Below are 18,444 nucleotides of genomic sequence, written 5' to 3'. Positions count from 1 at the left end.
TAGTGTGCAACACAGAGATTACTAAATAAGTGCCTGTCAGTTACAATGCTGCAAGCCCCCAAACCATTGGGAGAGAAACACCTCTATAGTATAGCCAGCAACAACAATCCAAATCCTAATAAATGGGTGCCTATCGGCTGCAACCCTATAATTGTCCCAAGCCTTTACTACACATTGCAAAAAAGGGGGAGACATCTATAAGATATAACGAAAACCAATATATAGATCTTAAACAGGTTACCGCCAAGTCTCATCACAATCCTGTCTATTATTGGAGGTCACCCAAAATCTTCACATATCTTAGAAAAGAGTATTTTTCTTTTATCTTATTTGCAGGAGAAATTGCTATTCATGCCTTAACAACCTGTCCAGAGGGGAACCCAGGATACAGGTAAGTGGAGGACCGGATGTGGGGTGAAAATAGTCCATTTCAAGTGGTTTCAGGAATCTCATCTTCTTCTTTTCCTTTTTGCAAACAGTGTTGCCAACGATGTCCTACAAATACTCTCGCAGGAGCTAAACCTCAAGTAATTCTGAAAATGCAGTCTTCATTTTTTCTTGTTTTCAGCCAATATTGCCATCCATGTTACTGCGAACTCTCCCATGGGAACCCAAAATAAGGGTAAGTAAATGGCAGAGTTGAGTATAAAGGTGCTCCGCTCTGAAGTCAAAAGATACAATGATATTAATGAAAATACAAGTACTAGGATTACTTGGTGCCAAAAAACAGAAAACTAAATTAAAAAGATGTGGGAAGTAGTGATGAGCGAGTATGCTCTGTTAACCCTTTCAGCGCACTTGCTCAGACGAACACCGAGCATCTTCAGCGTGCTTGGGTGTTATGTTTCATTCTCTCTGTCCATGATTTGCGACTGTTTGACAGATTTAATACATGTGAGGAATGCTTAAGAAACAGACATTCCTCACATGTATTAAAGCTGTTTCAGAGAGACTGAAGCATAACACCTGAGAACGCTGAAGATACTCATCGTTCGCCTGAGCAAGTGCGCCGAAAGGGTTAACAGAACATACTCGCTCATCACTAGTGGGAAGGTTAAAATATGGCATTAATCGCCAGGAGATAAAAGCAAACACCAATAAAAATAGTCACCTAAGAACACATGAAACCTAACTAGCATTAAATAAACATTACAAGATTGATCCAAAGCTGGGGGTCTCGATAAGGCCCTATGGGCTTAAAGTGCAGTCGAAAGATCCATCGGCTTTCGAACTGGGCTAATACTTTTCCAAAATCCCCTCCCCTTTGACCCAAATCAATCTGGTCGATAGCTCTAACTTTAAGACCCTTATTGCTACAATTATGGTATAACTTAAAATGATGCGGAATAGTCTTAAGTACAGTGGGGTCATCAATACTACTTGCTTTTTTGATGTCCCGCACATGCTCCCTTACCTGTATCTTCAGTTCTCTGGTGGTAAGGCCAAAGTAGAGCTTCTGCCAAGGACATTCGGCGTAGTAAATAACTCCTTTAGAGCTGCCGTTTAGATGTTTACGTATCGCAAAGGTTTTTGTACCATTGAAGTTCTGTAAATCTTTGGCCTTAATTAGATTCCAACAGGCCTTACAGAGGCCACAAGGGAAGAAACCATTAAGGATGGTATTACTGGAAGGTTTTTTGTTATTACGAGCTGGATCGTGAAAACTGTGGACAAATATGTCCCTAAGGTTCCTACATCTCTTTGCCACCATTGATGGGGCTATCGGGAGAGTTTTAGACAATATGGGATCTGTAAATAAAACCTTCCAATGCTTTTTCATAATTGATGTAAGTTCATCCCATTGGTTGCGGGGTGTGGATATGAAGCGTACTGCATTATCATTCTTTGCAGGAATCTTTTTTTGGCATATTATAGACTAATTGTTCTCTTGGTGTCCCCTTGGCTTTCATATTTCCTCGTCTAATTTGTCTCCGACTATGGCCCCTATCAAGGAAACGTTGTACTAGATTAGTGGCCTGATTTTCAAAATCGTGTTCCTCTGTGCAGATCCTCTTAGCCTTAAGGAACTGGCCGATGGGAATCCCCCTTATAGTGGAAGACAAATGGGAGGATTCCGCATGGAGCAGTGAATTGGTAGCCGTAGATTTTCTGTAAATATCGGCAATAATGCGTAGCAACAGGCTTTGATTGCATCAAAGTCATGACCTATGTCAAAGATATTGCTGGGGGGGCATATTAATCTTCTGCCCAATGATCATGGGATCATTAGGCAGTAGGTTTTTCATCTGGCCATCTGTTAAGGAGATAAAAAGCTAGCCAGGGTTGAAAGGGGTGTCTGTACCTGGGCAACTTCTTCATTGGTTTGATCCCTGTTCCTCCTTGTCTGTGCCACCTTTTCTGCCTTTCTTCCTTCAGAAGTGGTTTTCAACCTGAGAATCAGCCAAACTTCTGAAGAATTGCTGTCATGGCCTCAACAACCTGTCTGCTTCTTCTGCAGAGGTTCCATGGGTTGGTGCAGTCAATGGTGCGCCAGACTCCCCTGCAGGGACAAGTATTGGAGGAAGCAGCTGGCAGTCCCAGCCCATCTATGACACATTCTTAATGTGGATCAAAAATGCTCCGTCCCTGTGACTCCACTTCTCCTGAACAAAGGCGGCCGTCTGGTGGTCGGGATGTACATAAGGGGGTCACTTGCCGTTCTTGAGTGGTGGCACTTGGTGTAAAAAAAAAATAATTTAGTAGATCATAAATTAAAACGTGAGTCATGAAATGGATGACGAAACACAGCAGGAGACAACGCATTACATAATGGTGGTATAGGGGTCCAGAATATTAAGGTAACAACATGTTCCAAGTGCATATCAAAAGAGCTGAGTCTATAGACAAGTATAGACCAGATGGTTTCAAATGAGTAAATTCGCGCTTCCCTTTAGACCAAGAGTGTGGCTAGTTGGTGTACTAGCTCAGTTTTAAAATTAGTATGTGAGTATAAATAGATCAAAATATATAAAAGTATAAAATTATACGATAGTGATGTAACTGTCAATGGATTGACATGAAGTCCCCAGAGTAAATGAGTGGAGAGATTCAAAGTAACAATAAAATTAGTTTATTTAGTATAATTGAAAAGAAGAAAGGGTGGAATAGTTAAATCTAGATGTAGTATTTGGAACAAGTCTAAAAAGACAATTAAAAGACTGGGGTAAAATAGAATCCTGATGGGATCTGCGGTATGGATTTTCAGAAGGTGCACCGGATGGAAGTTCCTCTGTGGATAGAGAGGAAAGTATATTAATGGCTGTGGTGAGTGCTGGTGTTAGAACCTAGGGCTAATGATAATTACCTGGTGGTGAAATTCTTGGTGTGGGTTCACAGATGGCGGATACGTCCCTATTATGACAGTGGGATCCATTTGTGAGATGGTTTTTTAGAAGATCGCAGATTAGTAGTTCTTTTGATAAAAATAGAAGAAGGGTTAAATTGTGATGGTATTGGAGGTGGTAGTTGGGGCCTTGATTTGATAATAATTACCTGGTTTTAGGTGGTCCAATGTGGGCTCATAGGTGACGGGTTCATCCCATGGGTGGCAGTATAAAACTGATGGAAGTCAGATAGAGTGGGTTAATTGTACAGTCGCCTATTGTGATGGATTGGCATATAAAAATGGTATACCTGTAGAAGATTTCAAGGGGGTAGACCTGATGTGGTTAGTCTAGGGGACTAGATGGAAACAGGCCAGCTGGTGTTGCTGTGAATACTGTTTTTAGAGACCTAGGTAAATAATGGAGAGGGTTAATGGTGGTGTAAATTGTCAGGGTGGGTCATAATGAGGAGAAAATACCTGGGTTCAGAAGTAGCACCTATAGGTTGGGGAGCCTAAGTTGTAGTATGACAGTATGCCAAGAAATGGCAGGTATCTTCTTTGTACTTGTAGGTGTCAGTTATGGTAGACTGGTCAGATGAATGTAATTCTAGACCATGGACCTGCAGGAGGGAGACAGGAACGGAGGGGTTAAATGATAGTGGGCGCTGTCCAGATGGTCGGTCTGTGCAGCTCTGTGCAGCGTAGCCTGATGGCTCGTGGAGCTATGAGAGCTGTTCTATAGTTGCTGCTACTGTTTGCTCGTGCGGAGGTTTACAGCTTACCTCCGTTCTGAAGTCCGTTGGTCTGTGTAGCGGAGATGGCTGGCTTACCTCCATGTGTAGCCTCTGTCTGTTTGGGAAGACATGTTCCAAATTTGCTGCAAGCCCAACTGACCACCTACCAGCGCCACTGCTCTTTGTTAAAGTATAGACAAGAAACTGGACATAGAGTATGATAGAAATACCATGGAGAAATAGGTAGTTGGACACCTCTAAATATACAGTATATGTATATACTCATGGACTATCCTACCCCTGACGTGACGCCAAACCTGGTGCTTGTTTTGGCACAAACTGGCTAATAGAGCAGACTTGATTGGCGCATGCTATGATTAGAGTTTGGGATCAGGCGCAACTCTCTGAATAAGTCATGAACCGTGTAACGTCAGAACATGCGACCGGAGTCTCAATCCACGTGAAGTGATACGCGGAAGGGAGTCTGATCACACAACCACAACAGCCGCTGCTCTAGATACAGCCGGGGATGCAGCCTGTCCTCCTGCCCCACACATGTGCACCACCGGTAGTGTGCCAGTGTATCGGCCAGAAAGTTAAACTTACAGCAGCTGGCAGGACTGATAGCAATGAAGTCTGGTCATACCACATACTGAATATCACAACTTGACTGTGACATCATCCTCCTACCTCCCCTCTTATACTCCAACCTACCCGCCTTCATCAGTGTATGATTGCGCGTTTTTTCATAAGAAAAAAACTCATTTGTTACCACCCGACTGTTTATATAATAATTATTGAAAACTTAAGATCATACTGAATAGATTTTTTGTAAATCTTAAAATCATTCAATAAAAAATTATTTAAAAATAAACTTACCTTTTTTTTTTCTACTCTGCCGCTATACTGCTGAAGCAGCATAAGAAAGCTCTGAGGAGCCTAAGAGGAAGCCAAAAAATTGTTCAATGGTGTTTAGAATGGAGAAGAAAGGACGGGAGGGTCGGTGAGTTTAGAAGTCGGGAACTGAATAGGGAAATGCTTTTCTCCCACTATGGGCAACGGCCCACCAGTAACTGTTATTCTTTAGGCCCACTATTCAGCTACAGGCAAAAATAACCTGAGCCTAGTAAACAAATTTACTTTTGCTTCTATGTAATATTAATTTGGTCGCTTGTTCAATGAATGATAAGATGATACTTTTTTCTGCACTACTCATTAGCACTTCTTCACAGGGGCGGCCTACCGGAGGATTCTCCTGTTCTCCTGTGGGCCAGTCCAAGCCTGGACATATATAGATAGACATTTAAATATTGGTTTCTTCCATTAAAATATACAATATAGTATAAAGATATAAAGGGAAGACACAATATTATGAGCCTCAGTGTAACAACACTTCACATATTATAATGGGGGAAGCTTTTACTTACTTTGGTGGACGTTGCACATTTTCATTATTATCTCTTCTGCTGCTGAAGAAATAGAAGAAATGATCACAAATAAATACCTTGTAAAATAATTATCGGGAACAAATCCTAGTCCCAATAGGACACAGACAATAAACATAAAGTCTCTCCTATACATTTCTACATGATGTAGATATGTGGATAGATGTCATCATTACGAATTATTAGCTCCTATTATAAATATCACTTTCACATTCATGGTGACTGATCTTCTGCCAGGATGAATCATTGAATACTTTTGCATCTAGAAAACAGCAATTAGAATATAAGGGGGCGTCCATTTGTGGGAAGAGGGTAAAGTACCTACATGTATTTGACATGGCTCCTGCTTGATCTTTTGAAGCATTTTGGTATCCACCATTTACGTTTGCATCTTAAAAAAATCCCAACAAACAAATTGAGATACAAACAGTTCACATTATCATCCTGATCAGTCTATGAGGATATATACAGTGATATTGTCCAGTGTAATGTGCGGTGCTTATGTCACAATATGACGTCATCGTTCAAAAGTCCAAGGTCTCATTGGAGTAAATACCGCCATGATTGCTCTTATTACTTACGGCATTGGCTCTGTGTCGGCCCACGCTGTCTTTACTTTTAGCCTGTAACAAAAATGAAGTTTTTATTAGAAACAGAGACACTTAGAAAATATCATCTATGTAACATACCTGATGGCGGGCTTGCATGGTGCACCATCTCTCACTATGCAAGATCGCAAACTTGATCTTCAGTCCAGTCTTCTAGCCTGACTTCTATTCATGCTGTCTGTTTGTCTCTGTTCTGACTGCTTAGGGCAGCGGCCCGGTTACTTCCTGTTTTATGTAGCTGCTGTGGGCACACCCCTATGCATCCTCAGCCTATTGCCGTCTGTCACTGGATATTTAAACCTGCTCCACCTGGAAGCTGATGCCTGAGCAACTCTAACATTCAGTGTGCTCCTTAACTCTGAATGTGCCAGGTTCTGTTCTGTTCTTGCCTGTCTGCCAACCTGGGGGCTGTATTCCCAGGCCTGTCTGAACTATCTCCTAGCCTGTTGTCTGTCCACCTTCCTGGAGGCTGTATTTCCAGGCCAGTCTGAACTCCTAGCCTGTTCGTCCCGCCTTCTGGGGGCCGCATACCCAGACTCGCTCCTGTATCTCGCTGCAGTGTCAGTTCCTGTCTGAACACTCAGTTCCTGTCTGAACACTCTCCTAGTCTGTTACCTGTTTTTCTCTATGTCCGTACCTTCTCTTTTTCTGCAGAGTCTGAACCTGCACCTAACTCCTACTCGTTGTTGCTGTACTTCCGTTTGTGAGTTTAGAGTCCACTCGCTACTTCATTGCAAGTATCTTGTATGTATCTGGTTCTGCCTTTCCCTTCCAGTCTGTTCTGTGTGAACAGAGCCCTGTCCCCTCTGCTCTGCCTTGCTCACCGCTCCGGCGGTTTCTCTCTGCTCTGCCTTGCTCACCGCTCCAGCGGTTCCTGCCTGCTCTGCCTTGCTCACCGTTCCGGCGGTTCCTGCCTGCTCTGCCTTGCTCACCGCTCTGGCGGTTCTTGCCTGCTCTGCCTTGCTCACCGCTCCGGCGGTTCTTGCCTGCTCTGCCTTGCTCACCGCTCCGGCGGTTCTTGCCTGCTCTGCCTTGCTCACCGCTCCGGCGGTTTCTGCCCGCTCTGCCTTGCTCACCGCTCCGGCGGTTTTTGCCCGCTCTGCCTTGCTCACCGCTCCGGCGGTTTCTGCCGCTCTGCCTTGCTCACCGCTCCGGCGGTTTCTGCCTGCTCTGCCTTGCTCACCGCTCCGGTGGTTCTTGCCTGCTCTGCCTTGCTCACCGCTCCGGCGGTTCCTGCCTGCTCTGTCTTGCTCACCGCTCCGGCAGTTCCTCTCTGCTCCGCCTTGCCCACTGCTCCGGCGGTTCCTTTCTGCTCTGCTTGTCTACCGCATCTGCGGTTCTGTTCCTGAATCCCAGTCTGTACTGGACCCTATACAGCCTGTGCTCCAACCTGCTAGTACCTCTTCGTTTGCACGCCAGCCGTACTTGTCAGTACCCTCCTGTCTGCCCTCCAGCCGTGCCTGCCAGTATCCTCCTGTCTGCCCTCCAGCCGTGCCTGCCAGTGCCCACCTGTCTGCATGCCAGCCGTGCCTGCCAATACCCACCTGTCTGTGTACCAGCCTAACCTGCCTGTTCCTGTATTTCCCGGTGTGGGTCAACAGCCGTGTCCGGGGTCTGGCCTGGAGTAGCACCTGGTCCCTCTGCTCGGTTCCTCCCTGGTGCACGGCGTCGTTAGCTGTCGTGCGACCTTGGTCGGATCGGGTTGATACTTAGTTACGCCCCTCCAGGCACTCTCCGGTTCTTGGCACAGTGGAATCACTAAATCACGCACACGCCAGTCAGCCCGGGCGTGTGCACAACAATCTAGTTTGTGTCCTAAATACTGTAAATCCAATGACTAAAAGAGAATCTGTCAGTAGGATCGTCCCTCCTAAGCTGTCTGTATGGGCATGTAGGTCACTGGAAGTTGAATAAAATGACACCTTTATATCTGCGATCCGATGTCTTATTCCAAAGAAATCCACGTTTTCTTGCCTTTCCAAAGTGGTCATGGGGCACTGGAAATGGTTTTGCTGATGGCCACTGTGACTACCAAGGTTGAAGGTAGAGGAGATGATGGCCACATTGAAGCGGCATCGCTAATCAGACAAGACCAGGAGCTCAGAAAATTGTTCTTACTATAACCCTGGTCTAGGGGACCCCCAAGTCAATAACCCCCCAATATGTACAAACATGTTTTATATCCTCCTCAGTCTAAGTGATAACAAGTCATTCATCAGCTACTAAACCATATGCAGCCTATAATATCCATATATGTCACTGTCTACTTACAGGCTGATAGTCTCTGCGCTGTGGTCTTCTTCTCTACTCTCCAACTCTATTCCATCCATTTCTTCCTCTCCCTCCTCTTCCTCACTACTGGACACATAACATAGACTATATGTAGTAACGCTCTCATAAATGACCACTGTTGTAATCGCTCTTTTATGGGGAGGGTTGGAGTGGGTTCATGCCCCTATTTCTCCCCAAATAACATTCATTGAGCCCTTTACAGAGGTAGAACTACAGACGATTATATGAGCAGCCATGTTTTATATGTTCCACCATCTCTACCCAGATATAATCAGTCATTCATCAGTTACTAATAAGCATCTATGATCGTATACATCCCATAATATCTGTATATGTCACTATCTCTCTACTTACAGTGTGGTGGTCTCTGCGCTGTGGTCTTCTACTTCTCTTATCTTAAACATTATGTACTCGTCTTCCTCCTCTTCCTCACTGCTGGACACATAACATAGACTATATGTAGTAACGCTCTCATAAATGACCACTGTTGTAATCGCTCTTTTATGGGGAGTGTTGTAGTGGGTTCATGCCCCTATTTCTCCCCAAATAACAATCATTGATCCCTTTACAGAGGTAGAACTACAGACGAGTGTATGGGCTGCCATGTTTTATATGTTCCTCCATCTCTACCCCGATATAATCAGTCATTCATCAGTTACTAATAAGCATCTACGATCGTATACATCCCATAATATCTGTATATGTCACTATCTCTCTACTTACAGTCCGAAGCTATCTCCGCTTCCATCCTCCTCTCTTATCACTGTTATTATGTGAGCCATGTATATTTTTCCTTCCTCTTCCTCACTACTGGACACATAACAAAGACTATATGTAGTAACGCTCTCATAAATGACCACTGTTGTAATCGTTATAACAAGTCATTCCTAATTTACTATTACATATCTACAATCTATAATATCAGTATATGTCACTGTCTCTCTACTTACAGTCCGATGTTCTCTTTTCCGCCATTTTCCTCTCCTCTCTCTGATGTTACACGCTCTATAATCTCTTCTCCCTCCTCTATCTCACTATTGGACACATAATATAGAACAAATGCAGGAGGTTTTGTTACTTGCAGTATTTTTATAATTGAATTCATAAAACAAAGTAAAAAAAGCAGCATGCAGAGTTCTGCACATTTATAGTAGACGTCCCATCCCCAGAAAACTGCATCTTGTATAGTAAATAGTTTATTGCTCCTGTGACCTTCCGTTCATTATCCCCATTCTCACCAATTGACATTAATTATCCTTTTTACAGAACTACAGCCGTATCAGCCATAGGGACTGCAATAAAGAAAGCAAGTTGGACAGAGGGGTGGAGCCGGGAGAGAGAGACAAGTGCAGGAAGAGAGCTGCACAAGTCTCCCTCTCCTGCCTGACAATGATCGGTGCAGGAGAGGAGGCTGGAGGTTACCTGGAAAGGTCCTAATTAGCTCTAGGCCCCTCCCTGATGTCACTTACTGCAAGGAATTTTATAGAATGGAGGAATAGAAATGGAGAACAACTTTATAGACGGTAGGGAAATGCTCATGAATAAAGGATCTCAATGGTCTTTTGTTTTTGGCTCCTCCATCAGTTATTATTATGTATATGCAGTCATGTTTTATACTAAGTGACTGAAAGTGCCATAACTATAAGTATACAACGTCCTATATTGTATGTATATATCACTTATTATATATTTAGTCTCACACGCTCCACTTACCTAATCACACTACTATTCTCACTCTTCCCAGTTGTTTCCTCTTCTTCCTCGCTGTCATCTTCCTCACTATCAGACACATAAAATAAGTCATATAAATAATATATAATCTACTTTGACATCCAGAGGACAGAGGGTTATATGAAGACTGGGGTAGTATAGTTAACCCCTTATTGAGGTCGCACTATCTCTGTATGACGCGGGCTCAAGAGTTGAGTCTGCTCCCTGCATCACTGGTGGTGACTGTTACATAGCTGGCACCCAACAGTAACTGATGCAATAGGAGCTAGTCAAGATTAGATTAGTTGAACCCTTTAAATGTTGTCACTTTGTATGCCGGTCAGCTCCCCACGCAAGGCGATTGTAGGGTGCCTATTGGCTGCCATTGCAGCTAGGGGTCTACTGGAGGCCTCCTTCTGCCATATGTTATCTCCTACAACGCCCAGCCTGAATCTTCTGTACCCATAACAAGTCATTCATCAGTTACTATTAATCATCTACAATCATATCCAGCCAATAATATCTATATATCTCACTATCTCTCTACTTATATTCCAATGTTATCCTCTCTGCTGTTCTCCGCTGCTATCTCTACCACTTTATTAATGATGTTATCTTTTCTTTCCCCTTCCTCTCTACTGAACACATAACATAACCCTTTATCAATGAGGGTTAATGAGGGTCCACGCATTACAATCATGGTGCATTTTTTGCAATGATTTCCCAAAATCATTGCAAAACTGCAATGTTTTTACTGTGATTTTGGAAAAACCTGGTAAGAAATATACTGTGATCGAAGCAATTAACACATCGAAGTGAAGATAACTACATCATTCATGAATAGGGGAGATTTTACTGTTGAATTTAGAATTTTACAGGAGAGAGTTCTGCACAGCCCCAGTAGGTGGCGCTACTAAGCCTAAGAGCACTGCAGATTGTACAGTAAATAGTAGTACAGATCAGCGCAAATATGACATCACCCTGGTCAGTATCCACAGTCAGGAGTTAGGATGTAAAATGGAAAACTACAGCAGCCTTCTCCTTCTATGGCAGTGGGGCAAAGGGGCTGCACGAATACAAAACCTAAGTCTGATGCTGAGTCACTTCTTACTGACAAGCCGGGAGTCTGGGTAGCCAAGGGGTCCAATGTCAGGAGGGTACGTCATAAACAGAGGGAAGAGATGAAGGCATAGTCAGGTGATCGTCCGAGGTCAGAATACCAGGAAGATAGCGGATCAAAGCAAAAGGGGTAATACAAATAGGTAGTCAATAGGTCCAGGGTCCGTCAACAAAGTATCAGAAAGTCAGAATGCTAAGAACAAAGCACAGAGGAACAAGTCTCACAGAGCTGGAAGCTACGACTGGCAGATATCTGGGCCAACAGCTCAGTTAAGTAGCTAAGTAATCACTGGAACAGGGAACACCTGGAGGGAGCTCAGCACCACCCAGACTCAGATTCGATGGCCGAGCTGTCAACAAAAACACAGACAACTCAGCACGCCACTGCACCAGATGGGACGACTGAGCTGTCAATCACTGAGTCCAAAATATACTGAACCGTGACAGTATGACACTAAGTCAGTCATTGCGAGCCTTAGGTGATTCAATGGCTGCACCTGGGCAGAGAATAGAAATAAATGGCCTCCTTAGTGTCCACTTGTCACTTGTTCATTTCTTAGCGCTCTTCTGTGCCATTTGGGTGCTATAGGAGCTATAAATTGGAAATGGGCATCCAGTAGACACTGAACAGAATGATACTAAAGGGGCAAACGGGCACTTAGGAGACATTGAATTCAATGGCCATTTTTCATTTCTTGTCCCTTTTATGCCATTATCTTCGTGATCTACTTTCTGACATATATTTACCCCTTTAGACAGACAAGTGCAGGGCGTGGGGCAGTAATTGTGTAATGGGAACCAATGTGTTATAGGGATTAAATGAACAATGGATTAACCCTTAAAACATGATAATTCTCTGCCTCTGTTCTGAACAGAAAAAGTGTTAGAAATTCTTTTAAAGTAGCTTCTCACACAGATCTAAAAATGTATACTATTTTTTTCCAGGATTTCCCCAGTCCTGGTCTATGGGTTCAATTAATGCAAATGCAGCAATGAAAGTTCTAATAACTTACTTGATGGATTCCGTGCTCGCCCAGGCTGTTTTTATTTTTTTTGGCCTATAAAAATGTAGCTTTTGTTAGAAACAGTGTGTACTTAAGAAACCTACAGAAAATAACACCTATATAGTGTATCTATAATGCCATAACAAATGATAGCATTCAGGGCCATAACTATATGGAGTAATTAGGAAAAAAATTGTTTTATGGCATCCGAGATGAATATTTACATATACAGTAGCTCTAGGGAGTGTAGAGCGAGCAGTCGCATTGGGACCCCCTCATCTGCCACATATATATTCATCACTGTTACATATGGTTTATGGTAGTTGAGGGGCCCTGTTACATAGTTTGTATTGGGGCCCAAGAGGTTGAAGTTACATCTCCGATTGCATCTATGTCTCATAGTTTAAAGAAACTGAGGACTACAAACAATGAAAGTCGTGGACCATGATTGCACCAGTTACTTACGGCAATGACTCTTCATTAGGCCCTCCGATGTTTCTATTGGACTCAACGTGCCTGAAATGAAAAAAAATCATCTCTGGCTAGAAGAATTGATGCTTAGGAAGCCCATGGATAAAGTTATCTGCAGTGATGTGCACAAAGGCTGTGCACTCTCTCACCGGCAGTAAAACAGAGCGCACTGTCAGTGCACATTGGAAGACGAATTCCCAGCTTGCAGAGACCAGCACCGCCTCTGTAATTAACGTAACTTGTGGGGGCCGGTGCTTGTTTCTGCAAGCTGGGTATTTATCTTACAAGGTGAACTGACAGTGCGCTCTGCTTTGTTGCCGGCTCATTACTACTGATCTGAGCTGGCGTGAAAGTGCACTGTCTTTGTGCACAGTGCACATCGTGCAGGGGCTAGTCTAGCCCCTGAAATGAAGGTCACTGTTGATGCTTCATTTCAGGGAGAGGGCAGAGGAAGTGACCTCAGCTTCTGCCCCCGATGGTGTTTTGTTTGAGTGTCCCAGCATGCACTGGGATTTGCAAATGAAGCGTCATCAAAAAGGAAGTAAAAAAAAAAAAAATCTCACATGCCTGCAAGGAATTTTATAGAATGGAGGTACAGAAACGGACAATAACTTTATAGACGGTTTGGAAATGCTCATGAATTCAGAATTTGATGTTTTATACCATGTGGCTGAAAATGCCATAACTATAAGTGTATAATGTTCTATGTTGTATGTATTTATCACCCATTATATATTTAGTCTCAGACCCTCCACTTACCTACTCATAGTCCAATTTTCACTCTCCCAAGTTGGTTCCTCCTGTTCTTCCTCACTCTCATCTTCCTCACTATTGGACATATAAAATAAGTCATATAAATCATATATAATCTACATTGACATCCAGATAAGACTGAGTTATATGAAGACTGGGGTAGTATATCCTGAATGAAGAGTCCCGGTTAACCACTTTTTGGGGGCGCACAGTCTCTGTATGGCGCGGGCTCAAGAGTTGAGTCTGTTCCCTGCAGCGCCGTTGATGGCTCTGTTACATAGCTGGCACCCAACAGTAACTGATGCAATTGGAGCTAGCCGTGATCGCATTAGTTTAACCCTTTAAATGCTGCTGTGAAGTATGACAGCAGTATTGGAAAGGGGATTTAACTTGTCGGCTGTCACTTTATATGCCGCTCAGCTCCCCACGCAGTCGATTGTAGGGTGCCGATTGGTTGACACTGCAGCTAGGGGGTCTACTGGAGGTCTCCACTTCTGCCTACAAAGCCCAGCCTGAACCTTCTGTACCCATAACAAGTCATTCATCAGTTACTATTAATCATCTACAATCATATCCAGCCAATAATATCTATATATCTCACTATCTCTCTACTTACATTCCGATGTTATACTCTCTGCTGTTCTCCGCTTTAATCTCTACTACTTTATTAATGATGTTATCTTCCTCTTCCTCTCTACTGAATACATAACATAACTCTTTATAAGTGAGGGTCAAAGGGGGTCCACACATTGTAATCATGGTGCATTTTTTTAAATGGTTTCCCAAAATCATTGCAAAACTGTGATTTTGGGAAAACCTGAGACAGCAATAAAAGTTCTGATAACTTACCTGATGGATTCCACGCTCGCCCAGGCTTTTATTGGTGTAATTGGCCTATAAAAATGTAGCTTTTGTTAGAAACAGTGATACTTAAGAAACCTACAGAAAATATCATCTATATAGTTTATCTATAAAAATGATAGCATTCAGGGTAAAACTATATGGAGTATTAGGAAAAAATCTAGTTTTATGGTATCTAAGATGAACATTTACATATAGCTATAGAGTGTAGAGCGAGCAGTCACATTGTGACCCCCTCATCTGCCACATATATATTCATCACTGTTACAAATGGTTTATGGTAGTTGAGGGGCCCTGTTACATATTTTGTATTGGGGTCCAAGAAGTTCAAGTTACATCTACGATTGCATCTACGTCTCATAGTGAAAAGAAGCTGAGGACTACAAACAGTGAAAGTCGTGCACCAGTTACTTACGGCAGTGACTCTTCATTAGGCCCTCCGATGTTTCTATGGGACTCCATGTGCCTGAAATGAAAAAAGTACAGCTCTGGTTAGAAGAAGTGATGCTTAGGAAGCCTATGGATAAAGTTATCTGCCATGATAAGGCAGTGCACTCTCTTTCCGGCAACAAAGCAGAGCGCACTGTCAGTAGTGCGCATTGTAAGATGAATTCCCAGCATGCAAAGACCAGCGTCGCCTCTGCAATTGACGTAACTTGTGGGAGCCAGTGGGAGCCTCTGAAAGCCGGGTATTGGTCTTACAAGGTGAACTGACAGTCGCTCTGCTCTGTTTCCAGGCTCATTACTGCTGATCTGAGCCAGCAGTAAAGCACACTGTCTTTATGCACAGTGCACATCGTGCAGGGACTAGCCCAGCCCCTGAAATGAAGGTCAATGCTGTCGCTTTGTTTCAGGGAGAGGAGAGAGGCAGTGACCGCAGCTTCTATCCCCTAATGACGCTTTGTTTGAGAATCCCAGCATGCACTGGGATTTTCAAATGAAGCGTCGTAAAAAAGGAAGTAGGAAAAAGAAAGAAAAGCAGTTAAATAGTGTTGTTAGGGAAGGATAGGGAATTTTTAATTAAAGTATATTAGAAAATAGCTTAGATTATGGCATTAAATAGATAGGGATTTAGAATGAAAATCACTTTGTATTTCGGACCACCCCTTTAACACCTTGGCTAATACAAACAATAAAGAAATATCTATATAACCTGCCTCTCAGATAACAGAATGGACATCACCTCCAGAATCTACAGTACAGACCAAAAGTTTGGACACACCTTCTCATTTAAAGATTTTTCTGTATTTTCATGACTATCAAAATTGTACATTCAGACTGAAGGCGTCAAAACTATGAATTAACACATGTGGAATTATATACTTAACAAAAAAGTGTGAAACAACTGAAAATATGTCTTATATTCTAGGTTCTTCAAAGTAGCCACCTTTTGCTTTGATGACTGCTTTACACACTCTAGGCAATCTCTTGATGAGCTTCAAGAGGTAGTCACCGGAAATGGTCTTCCAACAATCTTGAAGGAGTTCCCAGAGATGCTTAGCACTTGTTGGCCCTTTTGCCTTCACTCTGCGGTCCAGCTCACCCCAAACCATCTCGATTGGGTTCAGGTCTTGTGTCTGTGGAGGCCAGGTCATCTGGTGTAGCACCCCATCTTGGTCAAATAGTCCTTACACATCCTGGAGGTGTGTTTGGGGTCATTGTCCTGTTGAAAAATAAATGATGGTCCAAATAAACGCAAACCGGATGGGATAGCATGCCGCTGCAAGATGCTGTGGTAGCCATGCTGGTTCAGTATGCCTTCAATTTTGAATAAATCCCCAACAGTGTCACCAGCAAAGCACCCCCACACCATCACACCTCCTCCTCCATGCTTCACGGTGGGAACCAGGCATGTAGAGTCCATCCGTTCACCTTTTCTGCGTCGCACAAAGACACGGTGGTTGGAACCAAAGATCTCAAATTTGGACTCATCGGACCAAAGCACAGATTTCCACTGGTCTAATGTCCATTCCTTGTGTTCTTTAACCCAAACAAGTCTCTTCTGCTTGTTGCCTGTCCTTAGCAGTGGTTTCCTAGCAGCTATTTTACCATGAAGGCCTGCTGCACAAAGTCTCCTCTTAACAGTTGTTGAAGAGATGTGTCTGCTGCTAGAACTCTGTGTGGCATTGACCTGGTCTCTAATCTGAGCTGCTGTTAACCTGCAATTTCTGAGGCTGGTGACTCGGATAAACTTATCCTCAGAAGCCGAGGTTACTCTTGGTCTTCCTTTCCTGGGGCGGTCCTAATGTGAGCCAGTTTCTTTGTAGCGCTTGATGGTTTTTGTAACTGCACTTGGGGACACTTTCAAAGTTTTCCCAATTTTTCGCACTAACTGACCTTCATTTCTTAAAGTAATGATGGCCACTCGTTTTTCTTTACTTAGCTGCTTTTTTCTTGCCATAATACAAATTCTAACAGTCTATTCAGTAGGACTATCAGCTGTGTATCCCCTAAACTTCTGCACAACACAACTAATGGTCCCAACCCCATTTATAAGGCAAGAAATCCCACTTATTAAACCTGACAGGGCACACCTGTGAAGTGAAAACCATTTCCGGTGACTACCTCTTGAAGCTCATCAAGAGAATGCCAAGAGTGTGCAAAGCCGTAATCAAAGCAAAAGGTGGCTACTTTGAAGAACCTAGAATATAAGACATATTTTCAGTTGTTTCACACTTTTTTGTTAAGTATATAATTCCACATGTGTTAATTCATAGTTTTGATGCCTTCAGTGTGAATGTACAATTTTCATAGTCATGAAAATACAGAAAAATCTTTAAATGAGAAGGTGTGTCCAAACTTTTGGTCTGTACTGTATATAGCTCTACGTTCACATAGGTTGTACTGCACAGTATGATTATCCTTTAATCTAGGGCTCCAAGACAATATTTGGTCGCTCAGGAGTCCGGGTAAATTTTTGGTGTTACTGTAATTTGTTCATGACCTCATTGTTATCCTACAGGGGAAAGGGATGAGCAACAGTATGAAGAATTAAATGGGGTCTAAATTCTTTATTATTGAAAGCAATTGTATCCTTCATATGGAAACATTGTAAATGCCCATGAGTGAGAGCGGTAATGCCATGATACCATTACTATGGAGTCCTCCCCTTATTGGGACACATACTACTCCTATAGGAATGTGGTAGGAAGATAAATACCTGAATGTTCTCTTGTTGTTCTCTATTTTCTCAATCAATCTGTTATAGAAAAAGCCACGAAAAAGACAATGAATAATATTACACACATACATTTACCAAAATGGTAGGAAGATAAATGACACTATTAAGCCTTAATATAACCAGTGTATTATTACAGGGAGAATATGAAGCAGAAATTTCCTGAGTATTTCTGCATCTCCTTGGCAGAAAAAATGCATGCAGATTTTACATGCGTTTTTCCAGCTTTTTTACATGCTTTTATGCATGTGTTTTTTTCAAGCGGTTTTCCAAGCGATTTTGAGCATCACTTTTAAAAGGGCTTGACAAGCTGGTCACACAATATAAATCCATGCAACTGGAAAAAAAAAACCTTATACTCACCTCTCTGGCGGCCCTCGGTTTCCTTTGCCGGCGAACCTCTCTCCTCGGCGGCCCGCGGTGTACTGGCAGGACCTGCGGTGACATCATTTAGTCAGCTGATGGTCATGCGACCACTGACGTCAGCGGTCAGCTGACTAAACCGCAGGTCCTGCCAGTACACCGTGGGACGCCGAGGAGAGAGGATCGCCGGCGAAGGAGACCGAGGGCCGCCGGAGAGGTGAGTATGAATATTTTTTTTTATTTTTTTACTTTATAATTCTTTTTTTACTTGCAGGTACGATGGTACCCGGGTCGGATGAGAGTCTCCTCTTCTCCCAATACATGCGGATGTTATGCGGTTCAATGCAAGTCAATGGGCGCGGTTTCGCCAGAAAATCGCGCCCAAATTGGTTGTGATACGGATTTTTCCGCAATGAAAATCCGCAGCGGATATTTCCGCAGCATGTGCACAGCACATGCAGATTAGCATTGGGAAACATGGCAGAAATCTTAACAAGTGATTTTAATGCGTTTCCACAGCAGAATTGCCACAGCGGAAACGCATTAAATCTGCATCGTGGGCACACAGCCTCAGGAAGACA

The 18,444-nt window shown here is 43.1% G+C and overlaps 2 long non-coding RNA genes across 2 annotated transcripts; both read right to left on the bottom strand.

Moving 5' to 3' along the window:
- Positions 1-3,054: 3,054 nt before the first annotated feature.
- LOC141164986 (uncharacterized) lies at positions 3,055-3,463 on the bottom strand. Its single transcript, XR_012251016.1, has 2 exons — positions 3,305-3,463; positions 3,055-3,229 (listed from the first exon to the last, which is right to left on the bottom strand). It is a non-coding gene; the product is annotated as an uncharacterized lncRNA (long non-coding RNA).
- A 4,933-nt stretch (positions 3,464-8,396) lies between these two features.
- LOC141164985 (uncharacterized) lies at positions 8,397-9,213 on the bottom strand. Its single transcript, XR_012251015.1, has 3 exons — positions 9,128-9,213; positions 8,759-8,839; positions 8,397-8,470 (listed from the first exon to the last, which is right to left on the bottom strand). It is a non-coding gene; the product is annotated as an uncharacterized lncRNA (long non-coding RNA).
- Positions 9,214-18,444: the final 9,231 nt, after the last annotated feature.

Source organism: Phyllobates terribilis, unplaced genomic scaffold (genome assembly GCF_046119375.1).
Source record: "Phyllobates terribilis strain yellow unplaced genomic scaffold, ASM4611937v1 Scaffold_11__3_contigs__length_659146591, whole genome shotgun sequence".
Taxonomy (NCBI): Eukaryota; Metazoa; Chordata; class Amphibia; order Anura; family Dendrobatidae; genus Phyllobates; species Phyllobates terribilis.
This window is presented reverse-complemented; position numbering and strand designations above follow the sequence as displayed.